The 13,657-nt window shown below is 38.0% G+C and overlaps 1 long non-coding RNA gene across 1 annotated transcript; it reads left to right on the top strand.

The window, feature by feature from the left end:
• The first annotated feature begins 10,628 nt into the window (after positions 1-10,628).
• On the top strand, positions 10,629-13,464 carry LOC109215428. The gene is made up of 3 exons (XR_002066347.1): positions 10,629-10,804; positions 11,873-11,946; positions 13,364-13,464. It is a non-coding gene; the product is annotated as an uncharacterized LOC109215428 (long non-coding RNA).
• The last annotated feature ends 193 nt before the right edge of the window (positions 13,465-13,657 follow it).

Genomic DNA, 13,657 nt, shown 5'->3' with positions numbered 1-13,657 from the left:
TCTAGACTATTGTGCTATGGGCTATGCCGGAAAATGCCACAGGTTGCGTGGCGAGGTGCATCAGATTACGTTCTAGCAGAGTGGTTTGTATTCCAAAGACCAGCGGACGGCTGGGAAGGACTGTTTTCTTAAGTGGGCCTTCGTGATGGATGTCAGTGCAGAGGTTTCTACCATTGATTCAATTGCGGTGTTGAGAGACTTTTCGGATGCGTTTCTTGTGGCCGAGCATGTCGCCGGGCGAGGTTGTGGATTTCGGTATTAATTTGGTGCCGGGCACCGTATCGTACGACTCCGACAGGAATTGTGGTAGTGGAAGGAGCAGTTTCATGCCTTCTTGGTATTGAGTTTGTTGGCAGACCGATGTGGCTACGTATTTAACTTGAGTTAGCTTGGTTGGTCCCGAGTTGTATTGTTGAGGGATAGGTTGATTCGATCGTTATTGAACTTGTTAGTGATCTGGGGAGATCTATGAGTTGCTTTTCTGTGCTGTGAGACGTTATGATTTGTTGGATATGGGCACATGTGGTGCGGTTCTATTGGGGATTCATAGAGAAAGTTAAGCGGGAAGAGTAATTGGGTGTTGATCGGTAAATGGAGTATCGGTTATGACCTATCGGGTTGCGTGTCATATGTTATTTGTTTCACCGTGGATGTAATGAATTGCCTTGGTTTCAGACATCAAAATGTGCGTGGCTGTCGATTTTTGATCACAGTGACTTGAGGTGCTTCATGTGTAACAGTGTTTGGATAGGATCGCGCATTGTAGCGAGGCTACGTGGAGTTATGACCTTTCGAGGTAGATTCAGGTGTTCTATTTCTATGATGTGAGACGGGGTCTCAGCCTTGTGCAGTGATGGTACTGATGAACTTGAGTTACAGCTTTTTCGTTTGAGTCATTTGTCATGATTTGAGTATGTTCAGACCGTTTCTTATTGGTGCGTGTATTATGCAAGTTGTGGCTTAGGCCTGTATTGAGGTGTCATATCACTAGAGTGGAGTGTTGGATTCGAGGTGGTCGTTGGAGTCATTAATGAATACGAACAGATTTGATCTCAGCTTGTTAGAAGGATAATATCGAGGTTCGGCCCGGAAATCTGTTGTGGTATTAGTCAAAAGGGAAGTAGCTTCATGAATGGTTGATCTGAGAAATGGTTACGGTTTATCACGTGTTTTATTTATCGTTGGCAGTATATGAAAGTGTTGGAATAAGACTTTAGCTAATAAGAGGTTTTCTATCGGTATTTGGTTATTGTGGGCAACTGCTGTGAATAGAGGCTACCGTTTTGAGTGTTTGGATTATGTGGTGTATCGGATGGTCCCACCTGAGGTTGCAGGTATGGGTTATTACAGCTGGTTCAGGTTTATTCTGAATATAGACGTGAGGTTCTGATCTTATGTATGATTTCGGAAGGTGCAATGTGGTTATACGGTTTATGGTCTAGATGGGTTGTGAGATTTCAGCTACGTTGTGTCATCGGACCTACGCGAGATAGGGTGACGTGGGATCACCCCGGGTATATGCCTGGTAAGGTTATTCAGCTACTGGTTGGCTTCTAGGACAACTCTGGGTACGCTCGAGAACGAGCGTTGGTTTAAGTTGGGGAGGATGTGACGACCCGACCCGTTGTCTCATGTGTTACCGCTTCGTTTCTCCCATTTTATGCTTCTTCATGTTTCGTTATCGGTATGTGGTGTGTTAGAATTTATTTGTCTGATAAGAAATGAGACACTTAGTCTCTTTAAGGAAGGCTTAAGTTGGAAAAGTCAACCGAATGTTGACTATTGAGTTAGAGGGCTCGGATGTGATTTCCGGTGATTCGGTTAGCTTCGAGGAATGATTTGTGACTTAGGAGTGTGATCGGAATTGATTTTGGAGGTCCGGTGTAGAATTAGGCTTGAATTGGCGAAGTTAGTATTTTGGCGAATTCCGGTTGATGGGTGGGATTTTGATTCGAGGGTCGGAATGGAATTCCGAGAGTTGCTGTAGCTTCGTTATGTGATTTGTGATGTGTGTGCAAAATTTCAGGTCATTCGGACTTCGTTTGGTTGGGTTTTTGATCGAATGCGTGTTTCGGAAGTTTTAGAAGAACTTAGGCTTGAATCCGATGTAATTTGATGGTTTTGGTGTTGTTTGAGGTGTTTTGATGATTGGAACATGTTTGAATGAGGTTTTAGGATGTGTTGGTGCTTTTGGTTGAGGTCCCGGGGGCCTCGGGTGAGTTTCGGGTGGTCAATCGGACCATTTTTGGAGTTGAGAAATTGCAGAAAAATCAGTCCAGCAATTGCAGGTATTTTGGCATTCGCGTTCGCGTAGGGAAGCTCGCGTTCGCGAAGGGCTAGGTTCTGGAAGCCACGCATTCGCGAGGGTCTAGGCCGCGTTCGCGAAGGGTTCATCAGGCTGTTCATTGCGTTCGCGTTATGTGTTTCGCGATCGCGTACAAGGAATTTTGTCTGAGGAGAATTTCTCATCGCGTTCGCGTTATGGTCTCCGTGTTTGCGGAGGTGGAGGAAGAAAGGCATCGCGTTCGCGACCTCTGTGTCGCGCTCGCATAGAGTACACTTCGGTCAATGCAAGGTTGTGCTTCGCGAACGCGATAGTTTGACCGCGTTCGCGAAGAAGGAAGGGTCAAACCTGGGCAGAATGTTTTAAAACATTTCATCCGCGATTTTTAGCCATTTTTCCCCCATGGTTGATCATTTTGAGAGCTTCTAGGTGGAGATTAAAGAGGGATTCAAGGGGAATCGATTGGAGGTAAGATTTTTGAACTTAAAACTCGTTTTTATTGTGAAATCTACCAAGAAATTCATGGAATTAAGCCAAAAAGTGGAAGAACTAGGGCTTGAGTTTTGGGATTTTTAAATTGGAATTTGAAGGGCTATTTGAGGTCGGATTTGGGAGTTCTTGGTATGTATGAACTCGTGGCGAGATGAGGAATCCATTGATGTAAATTTTATAATTTTTCGAGAAGTGGGCCTGGGGCTCGGGTTTTGCTAGTTTCGAGATTGTTGCTATTTTTCAATTGTTTTCGATTGGGTATTGTTCCCTTAGCATATTGTGATGTATTCGCTCTGATTTTGGATAGATTCAACGCGCGTGGAGGCCGATTCGAGGGGCAAAGGCGGCGCGAGCTAGAGATTTCACCGGTTCGAGGTGAGTAATGATTGTAAATGATATCCTGAGGTTTTAAAACCCCGGATTTGCACATCATAGTGCTGTATTGAGGTGACTTACACGCCGAATAGCGAGCGTGGGGTAGAGCACCGTTGGGGATTGTGACTTGGTCCGTCCCGATTGATGAAATTACTACGTATTTGACTGAAACTACTTGTTATCATCATAATTTGGGTTGATTGCCATGTTTGGGCTTCGTGCCAACTATGTGAATCCTTCAGGGATTGATATCACTGTCTCCGCATTACTTTGCATATTATTTGATCTCGGTCCAGGGTTTTAATACTGTTTTGTAAACTCAGCCACTTTTCTAAGATTTAAATTTAAACAATATTTTATTGACGTTTTGAGCTGAGAACCATTATTTTGATATTGCCCAAGTGGCTTATGCGCATTTCTGGACTGAGCATGGATCGCGCTGCGCGTCGCATCAGTGTTATAGTGATTTATAGATATATGGATGGCTCGGGCTGCGTGCCGCAGCGGGATTGTATTGATATTGAGGCCGAGGGCCTGGTTGGTTCCACGAGATGGCTTGATTATTTGCGCTTGGGCTGTAGGAGCCCCTCCGGAGTCTGTACACACCCCTAGTGAGCGCCGTCGACGTTAAATATATGGATGGCTCGGGCTGCACGCCGCAGTGGGTACCGGTGTGTACCGTCATATGCATTGCATTGCACTCATGCATGTGTTCCTATTTGTATTATTTGTCATGACATTCCAGCACTCGCATTTCATTGGCTTCTATGCTACTTCTTGCACTGCTTACCTGATACCCTAGTATTATTTGTTAATGGAGTGTTGTGCCCGAGGGGCTGACTTTTGTGCTGACTTGCTCTATCTGTTTCGCATTCATTTGCTTAACTGTTGGAAAGAGAGATTTTCAAAAGAGGTTTTAAACTGAGTCCAGATATGTCTAAAGATTTTCACGGTTTCACTGTTTTTCTCAAAGGGTTACACTGTTCTATATAGCATGATGGCTTGCTTTACGTGGTTTCTTGCCGCTCAGTTATTATTTACCTTTATTACTCACTGAGTTGGAGTACTCACTTTACTCCCTGCACCTCGCGTGCAGATGCAGGTATTGGTTTACCCGGTAGCGGGTTGAGCTGGTTGAGGATTGGCTATCGTAGCTGGCAAGGTGACCGCCAGCGTTCGCGGCACCGGACTTCTTTCTTTTAATTCCAGATTTTTATTCTATGTATTACAGGCCTTGTAGTTGTACCAAAAATCCTTCTAGATGCTCGTGACTTGTGACACCCCGATTTCGGGCTGAGTCGGGATGGGTTCCCTGTTTTATCACGTTTATTCCGCAATATGATTTCATTATCTATGATTCAGACTTATTCATGCTAAGTAACTGTTAAAAGAGGCGTTGTTGTTCTGTTGGCTGGCCTTGTCTTCACGAGAGGCGCCATCACGATCGGGTTTGGGAAATTGGGTCGTGACAAATACGGAGAAAAAACGGGTTAACCAGTAAATAATATGGATATCCATAGATTCTTGAATATGATCACTTTTTGGAAGAATTCCTTGTCTTCCAAACTCGAGGATCCCCCAATTTGATATTTTACAAATGTAAAAGTTAAACTCATTAGTTATCCGTTTTCTAAATGAATATATAAATCCCATACTTCTTTAAATTATGTGGACAATATTCCGTTTAGAAGTAGGTCGGATATTACGTTTAGAAGTAGGCTTATCAATATATATATATATATATATACATATATATATATATATATATTATGGATCGGGCTGCACGCCGCAGCAATACTTATATGGATTCGGCTGCACGCTGCAATAATTATTATTGATACCATGAGCTAATTATTGAGCCGGAGTGCTGAAAACGAGTACTGTGTGACGAGAGCTGAGTCACGATTGACTGAGAGGCTTGCCCGAGAGGCTATACTTATGAGTGATATCTTGCCCAACGGGCCTGTTTATGACAATTACTGTTTTCATCCTTCTTTTATACAAAGCCTCTTTTGAAAATGTTGAATAAATAATTTCAAAGACTTTGATTTAATCTAGAGATTTTTACGAGTAAATTGACTATTGAACTGCAGATCTTTGACTTGATATTTCTGTTGAGATTTCCTGATATATGATTTTTAAATGCGCGTCACTGCACTCAGACTATATGTACTTTAGTTATCTACTGAGTTGGCGTACTCACGTTACTCCTTGCACCTTGTGTGCAGATCCAGGTGCTCGTGCATCAGAGTGAGAGCTTCCAGCACTCTCAGAGTATTTCCGGAGATCGCAAGGTAGCTGCACGGCGTTCGCAGCCCTGCTTTCCTCCTTCCTATCTTAGTATTCTGTTATTTCAGATTTATGATGTATTATTCAGTCAGTTTTGAGTTGTATTTAGAGGCTCTTGACCAATGACACCGGATTTCTTAGACTGTGTTTGTATTTTGTACTGCTTTTCCGCATATTCTGTTTTATTCATCTATTTCATATGACGAATTTGAGACTTATTCGATACCAGAAAAATGATTTTATAAAAGATTTCGTTGTGGTAAATGTTTGGTTGGCTTGCCTAATACTGTGATAGGCGCCATCACGACCGAGGTATTTGGGGTCGTGACACATTATTACTTGAATTTTGAAGGAGTCTTTAATTTTTCGATTCAGCTCTTTTGTCTCGTAGTTGGGACAAAAACAATTGTTTTCTTTCAGGTGACATTTGTGCATATATAGTATGACGACGTAAATTTCTATCAGCAATTCGTTCTTCCGCATTCCTTTTAGCCTTCTGATGTAAATTCACATTATTTATGTCTCCAAATGTTCCTGCTTAATATAGTTTATACTTTTGTTAAATTAATACTATAGAATATTATAATCTGAAATTCACATATTATATCAAATATTTAAGTTGACGCAAAGTTAGAAGAAGGGTAAAATACTGTAAGAAATAAACAAACGAGAACAAATCCAAATTATAAGAAAGCCTATAGATACTACAATTAGAGAATTTGCACAAGACATTATTCGTATAAACAAATATTATAATTTATACAGAAATATTTCAGAAAAGGAAGATAAAAATACGATTAACTAACCTTCTTGAAGGTGTAATGAAGGATTCGTAATTGTAAGAGCACTTTGCTTTCGAGATTGGCTATCAACTTCGAGAGATGCGACTATTATACTACTTGACTGTTGAAGGAGTGTTTGTTTTTCCGATTTAGCTCTTTTATCTCGTAGTTGGGACAAAAATAATTGTTTTTTTTCGGGTGATATTTGCTCATATCTAGTAGACAGTGCAAATTTCTATCAACAATTCGTTCTTCCGCATTCCTTTTAGCCTTCTGATGTAAATTCAGAGTATGTATGTTTCTACACATTCCTGCTTACAATAGTTTATACTTTTGTAAATTAATACTATAGAATAGTATAATCTGAAAATTATACAGTATATAGAATATTTTAGTTAACGCAAAGTTAGAAAAATAGTAAAATACTCTAGGAGAAAGACATATGAGAACAAATGGCATACATTTGAGACATATTTCTTTAACACAGCTCCAAATGGTAAGAGATATGTTGTTGAGTGGTAATGTCTAGGAGAAGTAAACAGTGTACCTTTTGAGTTGTTGACAGATGAATTAGAAGTGCATAGTGCGGCAGTAGTAAAAGTCAACTTGATCCTGTACAAAAGTACATCATTTACCATATATGTTATGCATCGATAAAGTTGTAGTTATAACCAGGTAAAGTAATCTCAATACTCAATTACCGGGTGCTTTGGAGATAATATAATTAGGCACATGGTGATTAAAAATGTTTTGTGTATGAAGTGCAATTAAGTGATTTTTCCAGTAACAAATACGCCATTAGAAATGGAGACTAAATTGGTCTTCATTCACCAAAAAAGACTAAATACACAACCAAACATATTGCCATTTACCTTATAACGTCATCCTTCCATGTGAAGTTAATTTCTCTGTGATATTCTCTTGCTTTATCTGATTCTAGTTTATGTTCTTGAGTGGTATACTTCTCTGCTCACTAACCTTTCATTACCTCACTTAAAAATAAGAGTACAAAAGTAACTCACCTTTATTTATGCTGGGAATTACTTACGTAGGTAATAAAAAACTATATAGTAAACCAGTAAAAATACACAGATGATATAACTTTTGACCGATGAATTCATTTAAAAATATAGTCTTGGTATATGTGGCTTCAGCTACACAAAAAGCACAAAGGTCTTAGCAGAAAAATAGCCATTCAAAATTGAAAGGAAAAATCATCAGCAAATTTGAGCTTAACAATTAAGGAATAACACAACTACATCAATATAAAAACTAAAATTCGATCAGGTCTTAAAGAAATCGAATTAGTACACCAGTTTTAATAGCACAACAACTTTTTTGTCATCCCAGGCGGCACTTCTTGTGCCTGAACTTGTGGGCGCTAAGGATAGCAAAAAGGGTCATTCTCAGAGCTGACAGAGAGAGAGAGAGATGGCGAATTACGGTATAATTAGATGTATTTAAATTTGTCAATTGGACTCAGAGACACACTCATCCATAAATATAAAATTAACACACTTTTTAAGTTTTTCCTCTGATTGAATCTAGCAAAGAAAACGATAATTCTAGAATTTTTGTACTATCATATCTAACCAATTAGTACAATTTTTATTGCATGACTTAGTAGTAAGCAAAACTTTTTAGCTCTAAAATGTAGTAATATTTAATAAAGCCCATACCAGAGACAATATGGAACTTATAACTGAGAAATTTAGAAGTTTAAAAAAAAAATCCTACGTTCAGGTGCATGCATGTATAACACTGGCAAATATACAAAGCAAGAGGGAAAAAAAAGCCCGAACAAACTCGTGGAAAGAACACTGCAGTAGAAGCAACCAAACTAAAGTAAAATCACACTATAAGGACAAACAATCAGAAGTAGAGAACCTGGGTGGGTTATTTGTCAGAAAGAATTCGTTTTTACTCCTTAACAGGCTATGCCGATTGTATCCTCAGATTTAGTAGTTTATAGAAATAGTGAGGGCTGAAGAAAGCAGGACACAAAGCAGTTCGTAGAAGCAACAATGGAGCAACCAATTCAAATTGCAATTAGAGTAGAAATTGATTGCTGCCAGATTCAATAGAAGCAGAGAAGTTGGTTCGTTTTTAACGGAAGAAGTAGCAGCTTCTGGAAACAATGGGTCTCAAATATAAATGAAGGAACAAATTCAATTACCAATAAACCCTCAAGGGAAAGCTTTTTAGTAAACCTAGAGGGGGCAAAATAGACAAAGAGCAGCTAGGCAAATGTGTATTTAAGAACATTAATTATGTTGAACATTAGAGGAGAAAGAAGAGAAATTGTTTAAATTCCTTTTACACTGGCCAACGTTCAGGTGAAAATCCAACTGATCTTGTTTTAATTTGAAAGTAAGCTCCTCGCATAAAATAACACTTGATAAAATAATTTGACTCGATTGGAAAGTAAAATAGCAGTTGCTAATAATATCCATCGCAATTAAACTTGATGCGCTCACATATCATATTATTTTAAGTGCTGATAGGCAAAAGAGGTGGTGACATTACATAAAAATTGTGGACAATTCAGCAACATACACCGCAGAACTGTACCATGTCTGGAACTTAATTAATGGTATGAAGGCTTTCTTGGGAGTTCTTCTTTTACTTAGTTTTCTGTGGCTTGTATTCAATGGGAGTTTAGCCAAGCAGGCAACAGTTACCACCAAAACAATCAATCATTTAGATGTTTGGAAGCAAATAGAAAGGTGCATGCAGTAGAGTAGATGGATGCTGCAGTTAGAATTTGTTAATTGGTCTAAGTGGGAGAATTATTTACCTAGACTCCAAATGGCTAAGGATTGGCGGGCCCGATAAAATCACATATTCCAAACAATCAAGAACATATATGCCTTGTGGTAAAACAGAACTACAAAAGAACATATAAGAATCTTCTTTGGTAAAACATTTGTGCAGAAAATTGTGAAAGATGATAAACTTTTTAAAGAGTTCCTAAATGCTTGAATTATCAGGAAAATGAAAGCATATAAAAATGACAGTTGATTTAGCATGTCTACTAAAGATTTCATCTTTCTTCATTTTAAAAGGCGGCATGGAATAATCTGTGTGATCTTAGGAACCTGTTGCAGTAGTTCCTTTACCAAATTCCAGAATATGAAGTACACATCAGTGATACCAAAATCAATATTGGCATTCACATGTGATTGCACAGGGCGAAAGACAAAGCACATTATCGAAATAACACTGTCTCATCTACCATAACGGCACTACAGAGAGGCACTTCAAATACTAACATTTTATAAATCTCAGAATTCATACAAATAAGAAACGTCAAATTTAAGTAGATGGAAATATCTACTAAGATCAATTAATCTTATGTGGTTAAGGTGAAAGTTATTTCAAGTTATTTATCAGAAAGTGGTAGATTGTTCTACTTGTAAATCTGGAACATTGAGGCAGCAATAAACTTGTATAACCAGTGCGTGATCGTTCACCACTATCCAGCGAGGCGGTACCATTCACCTCAGAATGCCAAAAAGTATTTTGTGCAGTAACCCAAAAGCCCAAAATCCCAAAATAAGCTGCTACATCCTATTCGCAGTTAGAAGTGGGAGGAAATAAGAAAATGTAAGCTACATTATGTTTGTATCAAAGCAATTTAGAATCTAGGGGAAAGAATCAAATCTCAAGTACAGATACACAAGAAGACATGCCTTTTTCTTTCTTTTTGATGGTGTGGATGGTTCTAATTTCACCCCAGCATGGGAATAGTCAGATACCACAGCTGTTGTTTACGTTTCTATATCAGTTGACCCAAGAGGTTTGACTTTCTTTTTGTTCCTCTCACCAATACTGGGTTGAAAGATGTGCTCTTTTTTCAACATAGGACAAAACGGATAGACTTGCATGCATGCTGTTGTAACCTTTCCAGGATGATTTTCTCAGTTGAACGCGAAAGATTCTGTCTGAAAGCATGTGCTGTACATGCTTAATGGGCAGGAGTTGTTTCTGTAAGTAGAAGAAGTCAATCCTTAGGTCTAAAATACTCAGTAAAAGGAAGCTAATAAGTACATATAGACGGCATTTTGTATAGTAGAATGATTCATCAATGCATGTACAACTTCATCTGAAATAATTACAAATTAATAATTTCTCTATATACCTTGGCGCATGTTGTGTCAAATACACTACAAAAAAGGCATGAAATTGCGGCGGTTTTAATTTGGCAGTTCCTTAAAACCGCCACAAATACAATAATATTGTGGCAGATATCCATCCGCCATATTAAACATTCCGAAAGCGGCGGTTTAATTTATGTTGAGGCGGGCTTTAACCGCCTCTACTTTTATTTTGATTTTAAACATATTTTTAGCTTTATTCCCAAGACGCTAATAATACCTCAACACTCACAAATTAGGTATCCCCCTCTCTCTCTCACACCACAATAAAAACCTTATTCTCTGCGTTCTGCTTCTCTTCCTCTTCCTCTCACCAAATCTCGCGCAAATCATCGTCGGCGTTTCACCAGTTCATCGTAGCCGGCGACTCCTTTTCCCCTCCTTTCTGTCTCCTCTTCTCGCCAGGTCTTCCACGAAGCTCGCAGGTTCAACCATGTCTCTCTATTTTCCTCAAGTTTTTGCTTATGTCTGTGTAGGTATTTGTGTGGATCTACGATTTCGTTGTGGTTTTGTGATGCTCTGTCACTTTTATTGTTAGATCTGTTCTTAGCTTGCTATTTTATATATCTGGTATCGTAAGGAACGAATTTGCTAGAAGTCCTTCAAGGATGCGAGAACCCTTAGTTGCCCGTTCGAAGATATATTAGCATAATGTATACTGAGGGTTGTAGAGTGGTCGTAACTAGTTTAGGATCAAGACTTAGTGATTGATTAAACAAAGAGTTGTCTGTGGGAATTGGCGTTTCACGATCATTTATTTCTATATATCCTTATGCCAGCTATGGAATTCTGCTTGTTGAATTATTAAACTAGTCTGCTTGGATTAATTTCAGTATGATTTGGCATGCTACTATATCCTTTTTTTTTATTGCTTTTAACTAGGCGGTGCAAACTGGCTCCAAGATATTAGTTTGGTTTTTATTGAACAGTTGGATAAATAGGTTAACGTTTCTATCCATTTAGTTGACTTTCTTGCATAGTGTGATAGTGTAGTTTTACAAATTAATCATAAGTTGCCTTGATTTGGGGAATAGTAGTTGTTTTGACTTTAGAGTCTAGTTTGCGGTACATAATGTGTATTATTAATGAAATAGCATTTGTTTTTCATTTAAGTGTATCCTCGAGCCTTAATGTACCTAGTAATGCAATATTTTAAGTGAGAAGTTGACACAGTTAAATGTTTAAGGTTGATATTATTTTGATGGCACGATGTTTCTTTCTTTGTACCTTCTCTTTCAGGCCAAGGCTATATTGAGTATTTTGTTAACATACTCTTGTTTGTTTATTTTACTTGGGATATCTTGTAGGACAGGTATTGAGCATAAGTTCCTCAAAATGTAAGCAAACGAAGTGTCCTTTTCTGTGTCTGCAGTTTTAAATCTTGGCTTCTAGATTAGGATGTTTCACGCATTTCGTGTTCTTTCCTGAAATGGAGTTTCGAACAATCCCATGCTGAAATGCTAATTCTAAGTTCCATCTTGCAATTTTTTCAGATATTACCGCAAAACACATGGGCGTATTCTCGTGGCAAAATTGACTGAACTGAAGAAGTTGATTTGTGTAGAAGGTATTATTTGTCTGAATAATTTAGAGGTTGTTGTTGTGCATATTTGGTAAAACTTATATTTGACCAAAAGATTTTAACTTTGCTTTATTTGTCTTTGTTTTTATGTTCAAGAAAAGACAGTTAATCTAATAATTAGTATTTCCTCACAATTTAAAAGATGAAAAAAAGTAAGCTCTACATGGCTGATTTTGTCGAAGGACCTAACATGAGCTTCAATTCTTTGAGTACATATGTCTAGTAGATTCTCAAACCATGAGAGGTTCAGTTAGTTTGGATGGAGGTGCTTAGAGTTGCCTTAACCAACATTCCTTTCATTTATGGTTTGACTGTTATTCCAAATCCTCTCAAATTCAAAAAGAAAAACAAAATCCCTTGTTAGGCGCTTTCATTATGTTGTAAAATTCAGGCCATTTGTGTGACTTCTTTGCTTATGTGTATCAATGTTAAAATGTTAAATTGTGATAGCATGTTGAAATAAGCACTTCTCTAGTTATTTATTTTATATGTTTGATCCCTTTATGAATGTTTGAGAACCTTATCAGTGCTACTTTCGGTCGTGAAAAGTGTACTGAAATTCCTCTTCTTCATCTTTCTATCTTCTACCTTTGGTTTTGATCTTTGTTTGTTTCCGATTTTCATGCTGAAGTTTTGAGGAGCATGATAAATTAGTTGAAGTTCATGTCTATTTTTTGGTGCGAGTTATAAGCATAGCAACGCTACTGAAGTTGATATCAACATTCTGCGTTCTGAATAATTAGAGCTGCATTACGTGTCTTGAATTATTCTTCCGATCATTGCATTACCCCCCTCCCCCCAAAAGAAAAGCTGCAAGCAGACTAATAGAACATGAGAAGAAGATGGTGGAGATAATGAGAAATATGATGTGTTGTATAAGTAGTTTGACATCTATACTCAGATATTAAGATTGCTGAAGAGCTCATGCGCTATTATCTTGCTAATTTTAAAACTTCCCAAAAAATTGATACTATGTCAGTTTATGTTATGCATTGTTCAGGTTCCTGGCAACCTTGCCATATCAGCTCGTTCGGCAGCTCATTCATTTGATGCTTCTCAGATGAACATGTTACATGCAATTTCTTGCTTTTCGACTTTTCGTTTGTTAAGACAATGTAAATAATGCAAAAATATGATCATGACTCAGATATGCAAAAAAAATTTCAATTACTTTAATCCACTAGATTGGACATTTGGGTCAATTGTTGGATTCTTCTTAGCTTTAATTTGGGTTTCCTGTTGAATTGGCATTCACATTTAATTTGAGTTGATCAATAACTTTTGTGTTCTCTGATTTATATGGTGCCCATTATTAGGAGTTGAGTTAGACCGAAAGAGTATTTGCTTCTTACCCACATTTACATATTTAACTCTCTTCATGTGAAGCAATCTTTTTATGCAGGGAACAAGAAATTAGAGCTGCTGAGGGAATGATCTTTGGAAAAAGAAATTATGGGAGATGAAGATGAGTTCTAGAAATTAGTTATTGTTGTGTTTTTCTTTAAAGGGTGTAAATGGAAAATGGAAGAGGCACCTTTTGGATTGCACCTCTCCATCTCACCCTTCCTTTGTCTATAAATTTAGAGGCTTGGCCTCATTTTTAAGATATGGAAAAATCTGAAAATTTCTCCCCTCTTTTCTATTTGCTATTATTTTTAAACTAAACTATAAGTGTCAAGTGTGATTTGCTCCGTCT

The sequence above is a fragment of the Nicotiana attenuata genome, unplaced genomic scaffold (assembly GCF_001879085.1).
Source record: "Nicotiana attenuata strain UT unplaced genomic scaffold, NIATTr2, whole genome shotgun sequence".
In the NCBI taxonomy this organism is placed as follows: domain Eukaryota; kingdom Viridiplantae; phylum Streptophyta; class Magnoliopsida; order Solanales; family Solanaceae; genus Nicotiana; species Nicotiana attenuata.
This window is presented reverse-complemented; position numbering and strand designations above follow the sequence as displayed.